This window comes from Gorilla gorilla, chromosome 8 (genome assembly GCF_029281585.2).
Source record: "Gorilla gorilla gorilla isolate KB3781 chromosome 8, NHGRI_mGorGor1-v2.1_pri, whole genome shotgun sequence".
NCBI classification, from domain to species: domain Eukaryota; kingdom Metazoa; phylum Chordata; class Mammalia; order Primates; family Hominidae; genus Gorilla; species Gorilla gorilla.
The window spans coordinates 88,400,966-88,418,738 of NC_073232.2; the positions used below are offsets into that span (position 1 = coordinate 88,400,966).

Sequence of the window (17,773 nt, forward strand, 5' to 3'; positions counted from 1 at the left end):
AGTGACATGGGGCCTGTGTTGCAACAACTCAGTTCTGCTGTCGTAATGCAAAAGCTATTGACAATAGTTCACAAATAGGCATGGATGTGTTTCAGTAAAACTTTATTTACAAAAACAGAGCTGGGCATGGTGGCTCACGCTTATAATCTCACCACTTTGGGAGGCTGAGGCTGGAGGATCGCTTGAGCCCAGGAATTCAAGACCAGCCTAAGCAACATAGTGGGACCCCATCTCTCCAAAAACAGAAAAAGAAAAAAAATTAGCCAGGCTTGGGGGTGAACACCCATAGTTGGAGCTACTCAGGAGGCTGAGGTGGGAGGATTGCTTGAGCCCAGGAGTTCAAGGCTGCAGTGAGCTATGATGGCACCACTGCACTCTAGCCTGGGTGACAGAGCAAGACACTGTCTCTAAAAAACAAACAACAACAAAAAACCAAAGCAGGTGGGCAGCTGGATTTGGCAGTGGCCATCGCTTGCTAACCCACGGGCTAGATCACTGTTCCACATTTGTAATAAATGCTTTGCTGATTGGCATTCCTTGCTTAGCTAGTTTAGTGATTATATTATACTTTTATATTTCTGTTCAGTGGTGGTTGTATTATTTTTAACCTTTTAGTGGTCACTGTCAATAGTAGGGGCTCCCAGTGCCTAGTATTTGATAAGTTTCCTGGATTGGACATTTTAGTCAAGAGATAAAAGGCAATTTCTGCATATTGCTCTTTTATTTTGTGTATTTCTTTGACTTTTATATTGAAATATTTATTTCAACATTCATTTGCCATAATTTTCTTTTAGAAATTGTTTGTGATTATAAGAAATAATGTCAGCTTTTACCTTATTGGAAACTGATAACATACAATTTAAAGTTCACCTGGCCCAAGATCATGTTGATTTGCTGATGTATAATAATCTGCTTTCAGAGTTATAAGCAAAATCACTTAGTTCACAATTCCAATTGGATGGCATCCCAAGGGCTTAGATTCAAGAACAAGTGTGTTATTGGGAGTCCCCAATTTAGTATGTTATCAAATGAATTAGGGCTTGATAGTCTAATCAGTCTTGACCAAAACTTCATTTTTTGAAGATAACAACAAAGGCAGTGATTACAGTATGAATTAGGAAAGCCATAATAGAAAGAAAACAATTTAGCTGAGGAAGAAAAGCAATCAGAATTAGGATTTAGAGATTCTGAGAGCAAAGCCTTCTGGCTTCCAGTAGGTACGTTTTTGTTATTCAGTCTTCTTAGAAAGGTTTCCAGCCTGTCCAGCTTCAGGTCCCATTCTAACTGCGTATCTGGTCTGGCTTCGATATCTAGGCAAGCAGAAACCGTCAGTGAGACAGCATCACTAAGGCCTCTTCTGATCAGAAACTGCTTGGCGTGGCCGGGGCCTTGGTGACTTACTTTCCAGGGGTTTGGAAACGGGTGCGGTGCCTCTTGTTTTACTGCAAATGGGTGAGGCTACTGGGGTTATGGCAGTAGGTGAAGCCAAACCTGCAGAACACACAGATGAGCTACTGAGCATCTCAGGGTCACTTCTGGAAATCCCTGGGACCCTGACCGATCTCCAGGAGTCCCAGGGTAGATGGCACAACATATAATAATTTACACACATGCAGGCACACACACAGACATTTCACAGGTACCGCGACTGTGGGACAACCAACTGCAAATGTAGACAGGATTTTATTATTTCCAAGGACTGTAGTGGCAGACAAGCTGATATTCCAAAATGAACGGTGGAGATGTGGAAAAACAAATCCATGACACGTAGACTTGAGCAAATGCAGCTGTGAGTTCTGAGGCCCTTTGGAGATGGTAGGGGCAGCTGAGAGTGCATTAGTGCCATCTGCAGAATGAACTGTGTCACACTTGCCAGCAAGTTGCCCGCCACACTGGAGCTCTCCTCCAAGCTGAGGGGAGGGAGGGACAGTGGCCTTGGGGACATGACACAGACAGTAACCCAAGGAGGGCCAACCTTTCAGAAGAAACCACAGACCAGGGCAGGTCTGTACCGACTATGAGTGTTGGAAGGTCCAGTCCGTCTCCCGTGTGGGCAGAAACAGGAAATGCTTTTCCTCGTATATTTACCGAGAAGCAGGGTGGGGAATCTTTAAAAGGGAAAGTGGTGAGAGACACATGAAAGGGAAAGGGAGGAATTCCTGCATGGAGAAAGTATCCAGCTGGAAGAAGAAAACTTAGTAAAGAGAAGGATGAGTATCGCTTCCCTAACCTAAGTGGAAGGCATTGGAAAGAAAACTAATCAGTGCATTTACAAAAAAACAAAATGAGATGTGAGTGTTCTCTGTACTCATTTGTAATAAATGTGAAATCCTTAGATGACATTGCCACTTAGATGACAATGCATCCCTGGATGAACAACATCGAGAGGATATGCAAATCACTATCACAAGGAAAACCAAATGAATGAATGATTCTGCTCCTTCCTCCTGTGAACGGGAGAAGTATTATAGCATTAAAAAATTTAATAAAAAATACCATTAAATGGTTTAAAACTCAAGTTTTAGGTAATATCCTAGAAGTACTTCTCATTTTATATACATGTTTGATTGATGATGTCATTAAAAGTTTTAAAAGTTGTTTCAATTGCCAGAACTGCAAAGGGTTTATATCCATGAGAAATTAAACTTTCTTGAAAGATTTAAAGATAAAATCTGGTATCACAGGGTGGGGAGGGAAATCATCATTCACTAGAAGGATGCTTAAGAGACATCAGAGGAGTTCATTAGCACAGAGGCCGTTAACTCCGCAGCTGATAAACAGGACTGGCTCTGAAGGCTGGTTTCCAAAGCAACCGGAGAAATCCATCCCTGTCTTGGCCGGTGCCGGGCAAATCCGCTGCCATGGCTCCCCCTGCTGGCGGTTCAGGCAGTGGCACTATCCAAAAGAGCTCTTCTCCCAGCTAGAGATAAGCATCTTTAGGCAATGAATGGCTCAGGGCATGGAGATGCAGATTACAAAATGTTAAGACAAAACAAAGATCCCACCATAGCTCTTTTCAATGAATTCTAGGTACAGCAACCAGTCACCTACTGTCTTCGGGAACATTTTCACGTCTCTCTTACTCCAGGTGTGGTTGGAGTACTTGGCTTCCAGGAGAATCCTAGAATACCACGGGAACCTTGTGGAGTGCTAACCGTTACACAGAATCAAGGAATATAAAAAAGGGAGAAAGTCCTAACGTGGCTAGCAGGAGAAGAGAGGTTTCTGGGGTAAGAGAATGAAGGTCAGGTCCTGGATGCCTCCTGGCAACGCGCTGAGAGGTGGTCACTCCTGGTGGCCTGATGTTTCTGGGAGATAGGACCCCAGGCTGTTGTGCAGGGGGTTATTTTATTCTGCAGTGAATGTAAATCGGATACCATATCACTGCAAATCAAAAAGAGCTAACGACTCAAGTGAAACATATAACCCAGGAGGTGATGGCAAATATTAGAAACAGAAGAGACAGTTTTTTCATTAATTAGAAAGTATAAGAAGATAATTTCCTGAGTGAGCCATATAACACCTGTTAAATAAAGATCCCTAATATATTCAGGAAAATATGAAAGCGAACTCATCCACCGAGAAATGGGAACTGTTGCTTCTACAAACCTGAATAAGAGCAAATCTATATCCTCTGATGTCAATGTGGACAAGGGCAGTGGCATTTGGTAGTAAGAACCCACTTACAAATAAATTCAGATTTTTAAGATGGAAGAGGAAAAAAGAAACCAAAGCAGAAAGTGATCAAGATGAAAGTCTGGGCTAGAAGTTGGAAAACCTGAGGTCTGGTTCAAGTTCTCAGTTCCAGTTCTACTTAGTCACTCTGCGCCTAAGGATGCGCTTCTGTTAAAGAAGGGTTGGGGCTCACGTTAAAGGAGTTTAAACATGAGTATCCAGTTCTGTGATCTGATGCAGGAAATTGGCAAATAATTTACTCTAAGAGTAAATTATCTTCTCTCATCTTTTCACAATTCCAAGATGAGGCTGAAGAGATGTATTGGAAGGGATTCCCCACTAAGATTTGAGTTATTTACAATTCAGGGATTTCCCCTCCTTTCCTTCTGCAAACATTTATTATGTACCTATAATGAATTAGGTACTATTCATGAAAGCGTGGACCCCTAAAGGTTCTGAGAAAAAGGAAAGCTAAGCCTATAAAGTTGATGACAAGATGTTAAGACAAAGTGAATGTGAAAATGTTTACCACTAAGTTGGGAAATCTGCTTTTAAATAATAGCTTAGAAAATGATGGTACGTGCATATAGGTGACAAAGGGACCCCAAATTTTAACGATTTCCTGCAGGATATGAAACAAAGCTCCAAACACTCCTATGAAAACTTAAAGCTCTCAGATGACTTTACTAAGTATTTCATATGTAAGTCAATTTCATAAATGTTTGAATACAGACAACAAATCAGTTCCAAGAGCTCAGCAGCAAAGAATGGACTGCAGCAGAGACATCCCACTGCCTTGGAACTGAGGACATATTTTAGACATCTATTAAAGCATATCCAGGATTGGCTTTGGTCAGTCAGAGAAATCAGGTTTGATGGAGAAGGACCCAGGAATTAATATAAAAGGAAGAGGAGACAAACTTCTCTATTGTGAAAGGCTGACTTGGGGTAAATGGTTGCCAGGTCACAAGAAAATGGAAACGATTTAAAAGTAATTATGGGAAAGGACCAAGATTTGCTAGCAGACCTGAATTGCTTTTGAAACCTACAATTGCATTCAATTCTAAAGGGATAAGTTTTGAAATAGTGACAAATTAAATTATGCATTTGAAGATGACACTATTTATGACAAAAAGATATTCAGTAGGACTATCTCACAGGACCTACCCAAAAAACATGTACAGAATGTCAGTAAGTTTAAAACTTTTTAAAGAAAGCTGGACACGGTGTCTCACGCCTGTAGTCCCAGCTACTTGGGAGACTGAGGCAGAAGGATCACTTAAGCCCAGGAGTTCGAGACCAGCCTGGGCAACACAGCGACACCCCATTTCTACATAAGAGCTTTAAAAAGCCAGGCATGGTGTTGCATACCTGTAGTCCCAGCAACTAGAGAGGCTGAGGTGGGAAGATTGCTTCAGCCCATGAGTTCGAGGCTGCAGTGAGCCATGACTGAGCCACTGCACCCCAGCCTAGGCAAAAGAGCAAGACCCTGTCTCTTAGAAAAAACTTAAAAAGACCATGGTTTCTTCTTTTAAATTGAGCTATCACGTACCACCATGCCCTCCATGGGTAAGTGTGCTCACATGTATGCATTGTGCACACACCACACACATGGACACACACACACACGTGCACACACACGCTGACCTTTCTTCACCATCCTGCCAGCCACAGTGAACTGGGTCGAGTCGTTGGCCGCTCCTCTGCCTCTCGTCTTCCAGGCCTCCTCTCTCACTGTGATGAGCTGCTTCCTCTCCTCAATCGTCATTTGGCTCTCTCGACTTTCTGTGACCCGCTGTTCATAAATGTACAGAAGAGAAAACAGGAGAGAGAAATGACAGCGGTGTGGACCTCAGCCTGCAGCATTTCATGAGTGAAAAAAGCAGGTAGACAAAGAGGAGTAAGTATATTGTCCAAAGATGTTCAAAAATGTTCTGTCTGAAATGGGCTCGGCTTCCTTACGTCCAGGTTGGGTGGAGATCACCACTGGCGATGCTGTAACTTTAGATGAACACCTTTGTCCTGTGACTTACCGGTTTGGGGCACTGGAGCACCAGAACAATCCTTTGTAAGCACAAACAATTAAAAATAGATTGTTTTCATGCCCTGGACTCTACAGGGTTTTAAAGTTTCTCTGTCTTAACCCATCTAGTTAAACTTGGTTAACTGGGAGATTTTTATCCCTATATACTCACAAAGAACATGATTGATCTAGAAAACTTTATCCACGTGAGCACACAAGGAGCTTGCCCAGTTAGAGACAGGGAAGGCTGGTTAGGAATAAGGGGCAGGAGAAGGTTTTCTGGCACTCTGCTTGGTTTTTCCTGCAGCCACTGATGTTCTGAGGGCAGGTAGACAACCAGGAGAGCCCACAGAAGTGGCTTTAAACTGTGAGACATCTGATGTTGAGGGTGAACTATGCTGTAGACAAAACCTACATGCACGGTAACATTTCTACTTAAAATGCTCTCAGCAGTTTCTAATTGGAAAGTTTCTGGAGAGATCTGCTTCTTCCATTTCCAAGCCATTGGTGATGCTCATTAAGCTTGCGGTTGGGGATGTGGCAGGAGGGGAAGGGGAAGAAGCTACAGAGGAGTCAAAGGGCATCAGGAAAGGAGGAGGGGCTCAGGACAGGCCTAGGATGAGGAGATGGGACTGAGGAGGGAGGGAGAGGAGCAGCGATGGAGGCAGAGGACAGGACTCACGCCACTGAGTGATGTGTATCGGGGAGAAGAGTGTAGGTGGTGGTCGCGGGCAATACCAGGGCAGGAGGTCCTCAAACGCTGGCCGGCAGAGTTTGCTTTTCCTCTGTCTTCAAGCCATCCCTCTCTGCACCGCAAGATCCCTGTTTATGGCGAGGCACTGGGCTGGGTGGGGAGCGGGGGAGAAGCACAGGAGCTGTGGAGCTAATGACAAGGAAGGAAGAGTGCAAAGGTGACCCCTCCAGAGCAGAAGGCATGTCCCTGGCCGTCACCTGCAGGTCTCCTCTGGAAGGGGGTCTGGGGGCCGGCGATGGCCTCCTGGGTTTGCCCTCTCACTTTCCACTGTCTCTTGAACCCGAGGAAGGCTGTTGCTGCTAGCGCATCCGCTTTCAAACTACATCTGAGCACTCCACACCTTCTTCTAGCAGGTCCCCCAGATTGCTGCTAGTGCATCCGCTTTCAAACTACTTCTGAGCACTACTCAACTACTTCTAGCAGGTCCCCCAGCTTTTCTGCCTTCCTAAGGAGTTTTCCTTGGCTAAGAAGTCAGCATGGATCAATGTGATCCTAAGGCCTCGTGCTGACACAGGGGAGGACTCGGAGAGTCCCGAGTGAAGCCCATCGTAGAGATTCTCTTCCCCGATGCCTTTCCTCCTCACTATGGCAAACCACTTCCCTTAACTGACCCACGAGAGAGAGGTTCCTAATTCAGGAGGGACAGGCAGAGAGTGGAGACGGGGGCAGTTCATTTTTTTAATGCTCTGGAATGATGGGAGTTGACAGAGGAAAGGCGCCTTCCCTTCTTTTCCAGCAGCACAAAACCAGGTCTGCACTGGGAAGATTTGGTTTAAGCTATGAACGTGGACTTCTCCATCATCTAAGTGATGAATCTTTCTTTCACAGGATTCTTCTATAAAGCCCTCATAGCCAGAAGTGATTTCGAGGTCCCTGCCAACTTAAATTAGGTTAAAAACCTTTTCCTAAAGAGATATGACAACCAAACGCGATGCATGATCCTGGCTTGAATCCTAGATGGGGTGGCGGCTACAAAGGGCATTATTGGAGGAAATTGACAATTTTAAGATGGGCGTGGATCAGATAAATATTGTATCAACATTAACTTCCTCAGTTTGGCCACCATATTGTGGTTATGGGAGAAAATATCTGTGGCTTTAGGAAATACGCACTCAAATATTGAAAGGTAGAGGAGCACAATGTTTCCAAACTACTGGCACATGGTTGGTGTGGGAAAAATGAGATGGGGGAAGAGAAGGCAAGAAAGTGGGGTGAGGAGTGGAGGGAGGAAGGGAGGGAGAGTGAAGGAGGGGGGCCAGTGTCAACAATGAGTGGTTCTGGTAAAGAGTATGAAAGTGCTCTGCCTATAATGGAAATTTTTCTATAAGTTTAACATTTTATCAAAATTAAGATTTACTGATTTTTTTTAAAACCCTAATTTTTCTGCTTATGATTGGCGAGAAGCCCGTAATTCCAAGTAACTCTCTGAATCACGTATCCTTTTTAAATAAACGATGAGGTTCACTTGCCCGAAAGACCTCATCAAAATTCAACAAAGAGAATATGTTTTCTTTGAAAATGAAGTTTCAGGAGTGAATTTTAATCAAACCAAGATGGCACTTGGGTTCAAATATTTCCAAGAAACGTATCAAGTGCCAAGAAAGTTGGCGTCTCCAAAGGTCCAGCCATCACCATGGTGACTCACTATTCACTTAGTCAACTCTGCGGTGAATTATCTCAGGCATCTCGACAGTCCGGGGTGGGGTAGTGGGTGTGGATGGTGACTCAGAAAGATGGTGGCCTTGAGTCAACAATTTTGTTTTTCAAAGCACTGGGATTCCCCCAGAGCCCTTCATGCACATGATGGATATGAACCCTGGGACAATATGACCTTCTTAGAATTTAAAGCTTCCATTTCTTTGCCAGATCTAGGTCAAGAACAAATAATTTTTACTCTCTGCTAAATGATAATATTAAACATAAACGTTTTTGCTTCTCTAAAAATTTCTACTTAACATTGCTACTTAGTAGGGTTGGCTTATGGCTCCCCAATTCCTGCTATCTGACTTTACATGGCTCTATAAGGAGGTAAATAATATATAGGCTGTTTATACTCCAAAGAATTTAACAAAAATCTATCACAAGTTGCTCTTCTATTTTGAACTCAAAGTGTGAAAACAAAGAAAATGGATATCTTTGTCCATTTGCTTTTTCTCAGCTTCTTCATTATTGTCTTGTTTTTTCCTTCTAATTTTTTCTTTCCTTGTTTAGAGAAGGACATATGTACATTAATAAGTACTGTATCATTTCCCAGGTTTAGCCGATACAAGTTGAGTGTTGACTGGAATCGTAAGAGAGAATTGGAGAAGAATCTGAATAGAAACCTCTACCCCATCTGTCCTTTATTCTTTCAAAGATAGATCCCATGAATGTGGTGGGGAGAGGCAGAGGGAGAGGGTGGAGGAGAAAATGAGTATTTGTGTATGTGTATGCACGTGTGTGTGTGTGTGTATAGAAGGTAGTGAAACAGGTAGAAAGGACGGTCTTCTTTTAAAGATGGTCAGAGACTTGGTAAGTCACAGCTGGAAACTATGCAAAGAATGAATTAACATGAATGCCTTTAGGTTGCATGATGTTGCTGATGGGTTTGCTTCTGTCTTTATACATCGACTGAGAAATCATAGCAAATCTCACTTAATGTTTCTCACACAGGGATGTGATCCAACCAGAGAGCACAACTAAGGCGTATTATAAGGATTAGGGTAGATTTAAGGGTAAAACTCCTCCACAACCGGAGAGCTTCATGGGAAGAAAATACTGTGATCTGGCTTTTAAATTTTTATCTTATTCACATCTAGTTAAACTAAACTATAAAGGAAGAAATTATAAGAGCACGTATTAAGCAATAGAAAAAAGGTCAAAGTAATAAAGTTGTACTTTTCAGTTTTCGAAAACACTAGCATCATTTCGATTTCTACACACTGTGAAAGAAATTTAGCTTTGCCCCTTCCTTAAGAGAAATTTCAGTCCCTTGTCACTGCATGCAGCCTCAAGTAGCCTGAACAAAAGATGAAGATCACGGGTCTAGGCTCAGACCTTGAAGTAATTGTTTTCCAGTCCTGTCACTATCTACCAGCTCCTAAGATGAAAAGAAGGGAATAAAGTGAAATCTTCTTCTGGTACAGCCCTGAAGCATGAGAGAAAGGAATTCAGGCTGAAGCCTGACACAGAGACAAACAGTCCATTTAGACAGAGCCTGTGTGCTGTTTAAATGCTCTGTTTTCTTCTCTGAACCTCTGTATTATTAAGTATTAAGACACCAGTACTGCTGGAGGAAAGAAAAGGAGTGACTTGACCTCTGAGAACACAGATGAGCTAGTGCTACATACTTAGTATATAAAATATTTACATTCAGCTGGGAAAAACTGGTCAGAAGTAAAAATATAGAATTTTTTGAAATTTTAATTTTGAAGTGATGAAACATAAATGTCTTTGGCAAATGTTATTTTCTCTTAACAATATATAGAGAGATATTCCATGTTCATGGATAAGAAGACTCAATTTTGTCAAGATGTCAGTTTTTCCCAACTTGATCTATAAATTCAGTGCAGTTCCAAAGTCCCTGCAAAATATTTTGAACATATTGACAAACTGATCATAAAGTTTACATGGAGAGTCAAAAGACCCAGAATAGCCAACACAACACTGAAGGGGAAGAAAAAAGTTGGAGGACCAACACCAGTCAACTTCAAGACTTACTATAAAGCCTCAGTAATCAAGATTGTGTGGTACTAGTAAAAGAATAAACAAATAGATCAATGAAATAGAGAGCTCAATAGTAGATTCATATAAATACAGTCAACTGATCTTTGACAAGGAGTAAAAGCAATAGAATGAAGAAAAGATACTGCTTTCAACAAATGGGTGCTGGAATAACTAGACACTCACATGTGAAAAAAAAAAAAGATCCAGGTACAAATCTTCCACCATTCACAAGAATTAACTCAAAATGGATCACAAAGACCTAACTGTAAAATTCAAAACTATAACACTCCTAGAAGATAACGTAGGAGAATATTTAGATTATTTTGGGTTTGATGATTAGTTTTTAGATGTAACAGCAAAGGCAATATCCTTGAAAGAAATAACTAACAAGCTGGACTTCACTGAAATTAAAAACTTCTGTAAAAGACACTGTTAAAAGAATGAGAAGACAAACTATGAATGGGAGAAAATATTTGCAAAAGACATGTCTGATAAAGGACTGTTACCCAAAATATGCAAATAACTCTTAAAACTCAACCATAGGAAAACAAACAACCAGATTAACAAATGGGAAAAAATCTAAATAGATACCTCACCAAAGAAGATACACAGATAGAAAATAAGCATATGGAAATATGCTGAATATCTAATTTGCAAATCCCTAATGATGGGATTTGCAAATTAAAACAAAGTGACACTATTACACATCAATTAGGATGGCAAAACCCCAAGCACTGACAACATCAAATGCTGGCAAGGATATGAAGCAACAGGAACTCTCATTCATTGCTGGTGGAGATGCAAAATGGTGCAGCCACTTTGGAAGACAGTTTGGAGGTTTCTCATAGAACTAAACATACTCTTACCATGTGATAAAGCAATCATGCTCCTTGATACTCAAATGAGTTGAAAACTTATGTCCAAACAAAAGCCTGCACATGGATGTTTATAGCACTTTTTTTATAACTGCCAAGATGTGGAAGCAACCAAACTGTCCTCCAGTAGATGAATAGATAAATAAACTGTGGCATGCCCAGGTAATGGAATATTATTTGGCACTAAAAAGAAAAAAGCTTTCAAACCATAAAAAGACATAAAAGAATCTTTTTCTTTCCTTCCTTCCTTCCTTCTTTCCTTCCTTCCTTCCTTCTCTCTCTCTTTTTCTTTCTTTCTTTCTTGCTTGCTTGCTTGCTTGCTTGCTTTCTTGCTTTCTTGCTTTCTTGCTTTCTTGCTTTCTTTCTTCTTTTTCTTTCAGTTGGAGTCTTGCTCTGTCACCCAGGCTGGAGTGCAGTGGCATGATCTCTGCTCACTGCAACATCTGCCTCCCTGGTTCAAGCAATTCTCCTGCCTCAGCCTCCCGAGTAGCTGGGATTACAGGCATCCGCCACAATGCCTGGCTAATTTTTGTATTTTTAGTAGAGACGGGGTTTCACCATCTTGGCCAGGCTTTTCTAGAACTCCTGACCTCGTGATCCGCCTGCCTCGGCCTCTCAAAGTGGGATTACAGGCATGAGCCACCACGCCCAGCCAGAAGAATCTTAAATGTATATTGCTAAATGAAAGAAGCAAATCTGAAAAGGCTACATAGCGTATGATTACAACTATATGACATGCAGGAAAAGGCAAAACTATGAGACAGTAAAAACTTACAGGTTTCCAAGGACTGGGCAGTGAGAGTGACGAAGAGACAGCACACAGAGGATCTTCAGGGCAGGGAAACGATTCTGTATGATAGTGTAATGGTGGACATATGTCACTAAGTATTTGTCAAAACCGAGAGAATGGACCACACCAAGAGTAAATTTTAACATAATCTATTAACTTTGGGGATAATGATGTGTCAACGTAGGTTCATCAATGGTAGCAAATGTGCCACTCTGGAGGGGGATGTTGATAATTGGGGAGACTGTGTGTGGGAGGGCAGGGATGATGTAGGAACCTTGCACTTTCTGCTGTGAACCTACAACTGCTCCAAAAAAATAAATTCTTCTAAAAATTATATCTAGTTGTCCCTCAGTGTCTATGGGGGACAAGTTCAAGGACCTCCTACAGATACCAAAATCCACAGATGCTCAAGTCCCTGAAATAAAATGGGGTAGGATTTGCACACAGCCTGTGCACATCCCCGCCGTGTACTTTAAATCATTTCGTGATGACTTATAATACCTAATACAAGGTAATGTTATGTAAACAGTTGTTCTGCTGTATTGGTTTTTAATTTTTTAACTGTTGTATTGTTCTTTCTTATTGGTTTTATTCCCAAGTATCCCTAGTTGGTTGAATCCTTGGATGTGGAACTGGAAGAGATGAAGGGCCGACTGTATACACTTAAAGACTTCAGTAATATATCTTTTCCTTTCAAGTTTAATATTGGCTTATTTCAAAGAAACACAAGCTCATTTCCCCCGTTCATGATGGGATAGGAAGTTTGCTCCACATTTCAGCCCCTTTCTTGGGGTGGACACTGGCTGGGTACATGGGGCCTGGGCTCTTACAACCAGCATTTCCAGGAGAGTGCGGGAAAGGCCGCCCCAGGGAGAAGAAGTGGGGAGTTTCCATTTGTGAAGAGGCGAGATGACTACGGGAGGACCCCAGACACCTTCCCTGTCAGCTTCGCATGTGAAACCCTGAGCCACTCATTCAATAACTGCTGGTGCTGCTGGAGCAGGTCCATCACGGCACTGTCAGAGGCCACCTGAGAGCTAAGAAAGCCCCAGTCCTGCTGGGGAGACAAGGCCCTAGAGGGAGGGGACAGAGGCCCTAGTGGGAGGGGACAGAGGCCCTAGAGGGAGGGGACAGAGGCCCTACGAAGGAGGGGACAGAGGCCCTAGAGGGAGGGGACAGAGGCCCTAGTGGAAGAGGACAGAGGCCCTATGAGGGAGAGGACAGAGGCCCTATGAGGGAGGGGACAGAGGCCCTAGAGGGAGGGGACAGAGGCCCTAGAGGGAGGCGACAGAGGCCCTAGTGGGAGGGGACAGAGGCCCTATGAGGGAGAGGACAGAGGCCCTATGAGGGAGGGGACAGAGGCCCTAGAGGGAGGGGACAGAGGCCCTAGAGGGAGGGGACAGAGGCCCTAGTGGGAGGGGACAGAGGCCCTAGAGGGAGGGGACAGAGGCCCTAGAGGGAGGGGACAGAGGCCTTAGTGGGAGGGGACAGAGGCCCTAGAGGGAGGGGACAGAGTACCTATGAGGGAGGGGACAGAGGCCCTAGAGGGAGGGGACAGAGGCCCTAGAGGGAGGGGACAGAGGCCTTAGTGGGAGGGGACAGAGTACCTAGAGGGAAGGGACAGAGGCCCTATGAGGGAGGGGACAGAGGCCATAGAGGGAGGGGACAGAGGCCCTAGTGGGAGGGGACAGAGGCCCTAGAGGGAGGGGACAGAGGCCCTAGAGGGAGGGGACAGAGGCCTTAGTGGGAGGGGACAGAGGCCCTAGAGGGAGGGGACAGAGGCCCTAGTGGGAGAGGACAGAGGTCCTAGAGGGAGGGGACAGAGGCCCTAGAGGGAGGGGACAGAGCCCTTAGTGGGAGGGGACAGAGGCCCTAGTGGGAGGGGACAGAGGCCCTATGAGGGAGGGGACAGAGGCCCTAGAGGGAGGGGACAGAGGCCATAGAGGGAGGAGACAGAGGCCCTAGAGGGAAGTGATGGGGCAAAGCCCTACAGAGAGGAGATGGGAGCCTGGCATTGATGGAAAAGCGGAGCTGTTTTGACACCAAGGACATTCCACGGGGAAATAAAAAAACAACTGTTAATATTTTTCATGTTATTCACCTACGGAGTGGCTCAGTCCAGGCAAGGTCTCCCTTCCAGAGTGAGTGCAGCGAGGATGGAGGGAAGGGTGAGGGGGTTCATGGTCTCTTGCTTTAATAGGGTCATTGGAACCAGCTCCTCCTGGTTCTTTAATAGGGTCATTGGAGGGGCCTCCCCTCGCTGAGTCTTCCTCCCTGTCCCTCCACACCCCAAACCGGCTCCACCATATCCTCCTCCTCTATAAACTGAGCAGGACAACATCCTCACTGGGCCGGAGCAAAGAACACGGATGCATCTCCTGGGCTCCTGACTCAGGATCCAAGCTTGGAGGCTGAAAGGGGACACACTCTCCTCTTAAACCAGTTTCATGACTACGAGGTGAATTAATACCATCAAGTCCACCTGAAAATCTGAGCCAAGGATCAGTGTGTGTGTGACTGACCCTAAATATATGAAGAACCAATTAAACACACATATGCACACACTTAAAGACACACACACACTCTCATAGACACACACACACATAGACACACTCTCATAGATACACACTCAGCACACACACTCATAGATACAGTCTCATGGACACACTCTCATAGACACAGACACACTCATACAGATACACTCTCACAGACACACTCAGAAACACACTTATAGATACACACACACTTTCATAGACACACACACACTCATACAGACACATACACTCATAGATACACTTTCACAAACACACACTGTCAATGGTACACACAGACATTCTCTTATAGATACACACACAATCTCATGGACACACGCAATCGTACTGAAACACACAGTCCTCTTTCACAGTGAAATGTAGCAAAGAAATTATTTCCCCAAATTAAACAGAAGTTCTTCCCCTGCGGCTCAGAAATTGCAGTGAGGCTTAAGATGAGCGGCTTTTCCTCACCCGATTAATCGACACAAAAGACAGGTATTTATGGGCAGCAGGAATAGCACGATAGTAAGTAGAAGCATATACGGGTTCCTACAGAGCAAAGCAAGAGGATTTAAGATGAAAAGAGAAGATTTATCAGAGCGGGGCCGGGCAGGGACGTGGGGGAGGGAGAGACAAAACAATGATTTTTCTAACAGAATGTTAATTTACTCATTGCAATTTCAGTTCTCTTTTCAAGAGTGTCCTCCCTTGAATGCTAATGCTAAAGTAAATCCACACAAGTGCGGTAAATATACCTGAGTCAGCTTTGTGCAGTAGTTAAATGAGTTAATTTATAGAAGATTGTCAGCTACAGAGAGAGAAACCATGACTTTCATTGACAGTTTTAACATTAAACAGAAAATATCATCTTCTTTAAAGTATCTTCATTACATGATTAAAAAATAGTTTAAGGGCATGGGCTCAGCTCTCCACTCCAGACAAAGGCTGTGTCTGGTCTGGAGATAAGAAAAGCACCAGGGAGGGTGCACGAAGGAACCACCCAGGATCAGGATTACCCACGTGAAGTGTAATTCTGGCCACCATCAAGAGGACACCTGTGTTAGAGTCAGGCTTACCCAAAGCAGATTAGAAATGGCACTATCATCCTCAACTCCTCCTTCTTCCTGCAGGTTAAAACAAACAGGGAACATGGCAGAGTATTGGAAGAGAAGAGCCTGGTCAGGGCATCGCAATCACCTTCAAGTATTTCGTGCCTGGGTTCAAACAGCAGCATGCACGTGCTCACACAACAGGGTGATGTGAACCTCAGGCCAACTGATTCCCTGACCGCAGAATGATCATCTGGAGTTTAGAGAGCGTTCCCTCAGCCTTTCTCTCCCTCCCATCCTCGCACTTTAAAGTGACTTCATTCTCCTGAATTATGATCTGGAATTTCAATGGCAGCAGACACTGAGAATATAAATGTGCAGATTCACCTTTCTTGAAATTTCAGGGACTTGTTCTGGGGCTGTCATGGACACTGACCTCACAGCTGCTGAAGCACAGTGGGATATCCAGTTCCCTCTGGAACTCAGAAACAGACACAGGGTTTTAATGGCCAACTCTATGAAGAGTTTTTGCTTCTTAGAAAAGGTCTGATTCGCTGGAAAACTATCTTCACAAAAGTTGGGGGGTCACCGTGTATGTCTTAATGCCAACTAAGCTGAAATGGGGTTGGAATTGAAAATAACTATTTGGTGAAAATAAATACAAAACCGAAAGTTAGTTGTAACAGAGAATCCTGCCAAACCACTTCTTTGAGACTTTGCTTCATTTCATTTTTCTCTCTCTGTTGAAATGAGTTACTCTGGCCTTCCCTTCCCTTCCCTCCCTTCCCCTTTCTTTCTTTCTTTCCTTCTTGCTTTGTTGCCCAGGCTGGAGTACACTGATGTGATCATGGCTCACTGCAGCCTCGACCTCAAGCAATCCTCCCACTTCAGCCTCCCGAGTAGCTGGGATTATAGGCGTGCACCACCACACCTGGCAAATTTTTGTATTTTTTGGTACAGACCGGGTTTCACCATGTTGACCAAGCTAGTCTCAAACTCCTGGGCTCAAGCAGTCCTCCCACCTTGGCTCCCCACAGTACTGGGATTACAGGCATGAGCCACGGCACCCAGCCCCAATATAAATCTTAATATAAAAGACCCAAAATGGGCCAGGCACAGTGGCTCATGCCTGTAATCCCAGCACCTTGGGAGGCCGAGGCAGGTGGGTCATGAGGTCAGGATATTGAGACCTTCCTGGTCAACATGGTGAAACCCCATCTCTACTAAAAAAAAAAAAAAAAGTAGCCAAGCATGGTGGCGGGCCCCTGTAGCTGAGGCAGGAGAATTGCTTGAACCAGGGAGGTGGAGGTTGCAGTGAGCCAAGGCCGCGCCACTGCACTCCAGCCTGGGAGACAGAGAGAGAGATTCCGCCTCAAAAAAAAACAAAAAACAAAAAACAAAAATGAGATGCTGGCTAGAGCACCTCAAATATGTTTTCTTTTGGGACCAATCCCTTGACAGAGACAAAACAGTTATAGAGTTTTCAAGGCACCCTTTAATATATTTTTAAATGTGACTCCAAGAAAATTTCAAAATGACCTGTGTGGCATACATTCTATTTTTACAGGACGGTGCTGACTTCCATGTTGCACATGTTTTCACAGGAACAATGGAAGGAACTTCTAGAGTCCCCTCTCTTTCCTGCCTCTTCCACATTTCCACAGACTGCACACTCACGGCAGCAGCCTCTCAGCACACAAAAGGAACGTAGGAACCGTGAAGGGCGTGATGAGCTGACCATAATGCCGGCTCCTTTCTGCCCTTGGTGCTAAAGATGGAAGTTTCCGGCACCTGCCCTCCTGGGTACCTCTCCATCAGCAAGGCTAGAGCTACTCCGTGCAGCAAGATCCCCTGTTCAGGCCCCATGTGTCATGACTGTCTGTCCTTCTCCAAGGCAGCATTCAGACACCCCGCAAGCAGTGGGCATGTCAAGCCTCCTCAGCTACTGGGGGACTCCCTTAAGACAGACCAGGTTTAAGGCGCCTCACCCACCACATCTGAGCACAGCCGGCAGGTGACTGAAAACAGTGCCAGCCCTTGGGAAGGAACGAACCGAAGGGTTGTCAGAGGCCGTGTGAGAAACACCTGACCTCAACAGAACCTGAGATTGCCCAATGTGGGCTACAAAGGCCTAAAATAGATCCGCTTATTTTAACTTCAAAGAGCTTATTGTCTCCAGCCAAAGGGAAGCAGGCCACTGAGAAGAGTGGGAGAGTTCACTGTCTGCAGAAACAGCAGCCTCCACGCGCCCAGAGGCAGCATTTCCCATTCCAACCCTAGCCTGCTTGGAAGCCCCGGGGCTTCAGGTCACTGGATTATCGACCCCAAGGGCAACTGCAGTCAACTGGCCTCTCTTGCCTTCTGAAAA

General features: G+C 44.4%; 1 long non-coding RNA gene across 1 annotated transcript; it reads right to left on the minus strand.

The window, feature by feature from the left end:
• Window positions 1-5,143: 5,143 nt before the first annotated feature.
• On the minus strand, window positions 5,144-15,482 carry LOC134759220 (uncharacterized). The gene is made up of 3 exons (XR_010135243.1): window positions 15,433-15,482; window positions 14,828-14,905; window positions 5,144-5,470 (listed from the first exon to the last, which is right to left on the minus strand). It is a non-coding gene; the product is annotated as an uncharacterized lncRNA (long non-coding RNA).
• Between the last annotated feature and the right edge of the window lie 2,291 nt (window positions 15,483-17,773).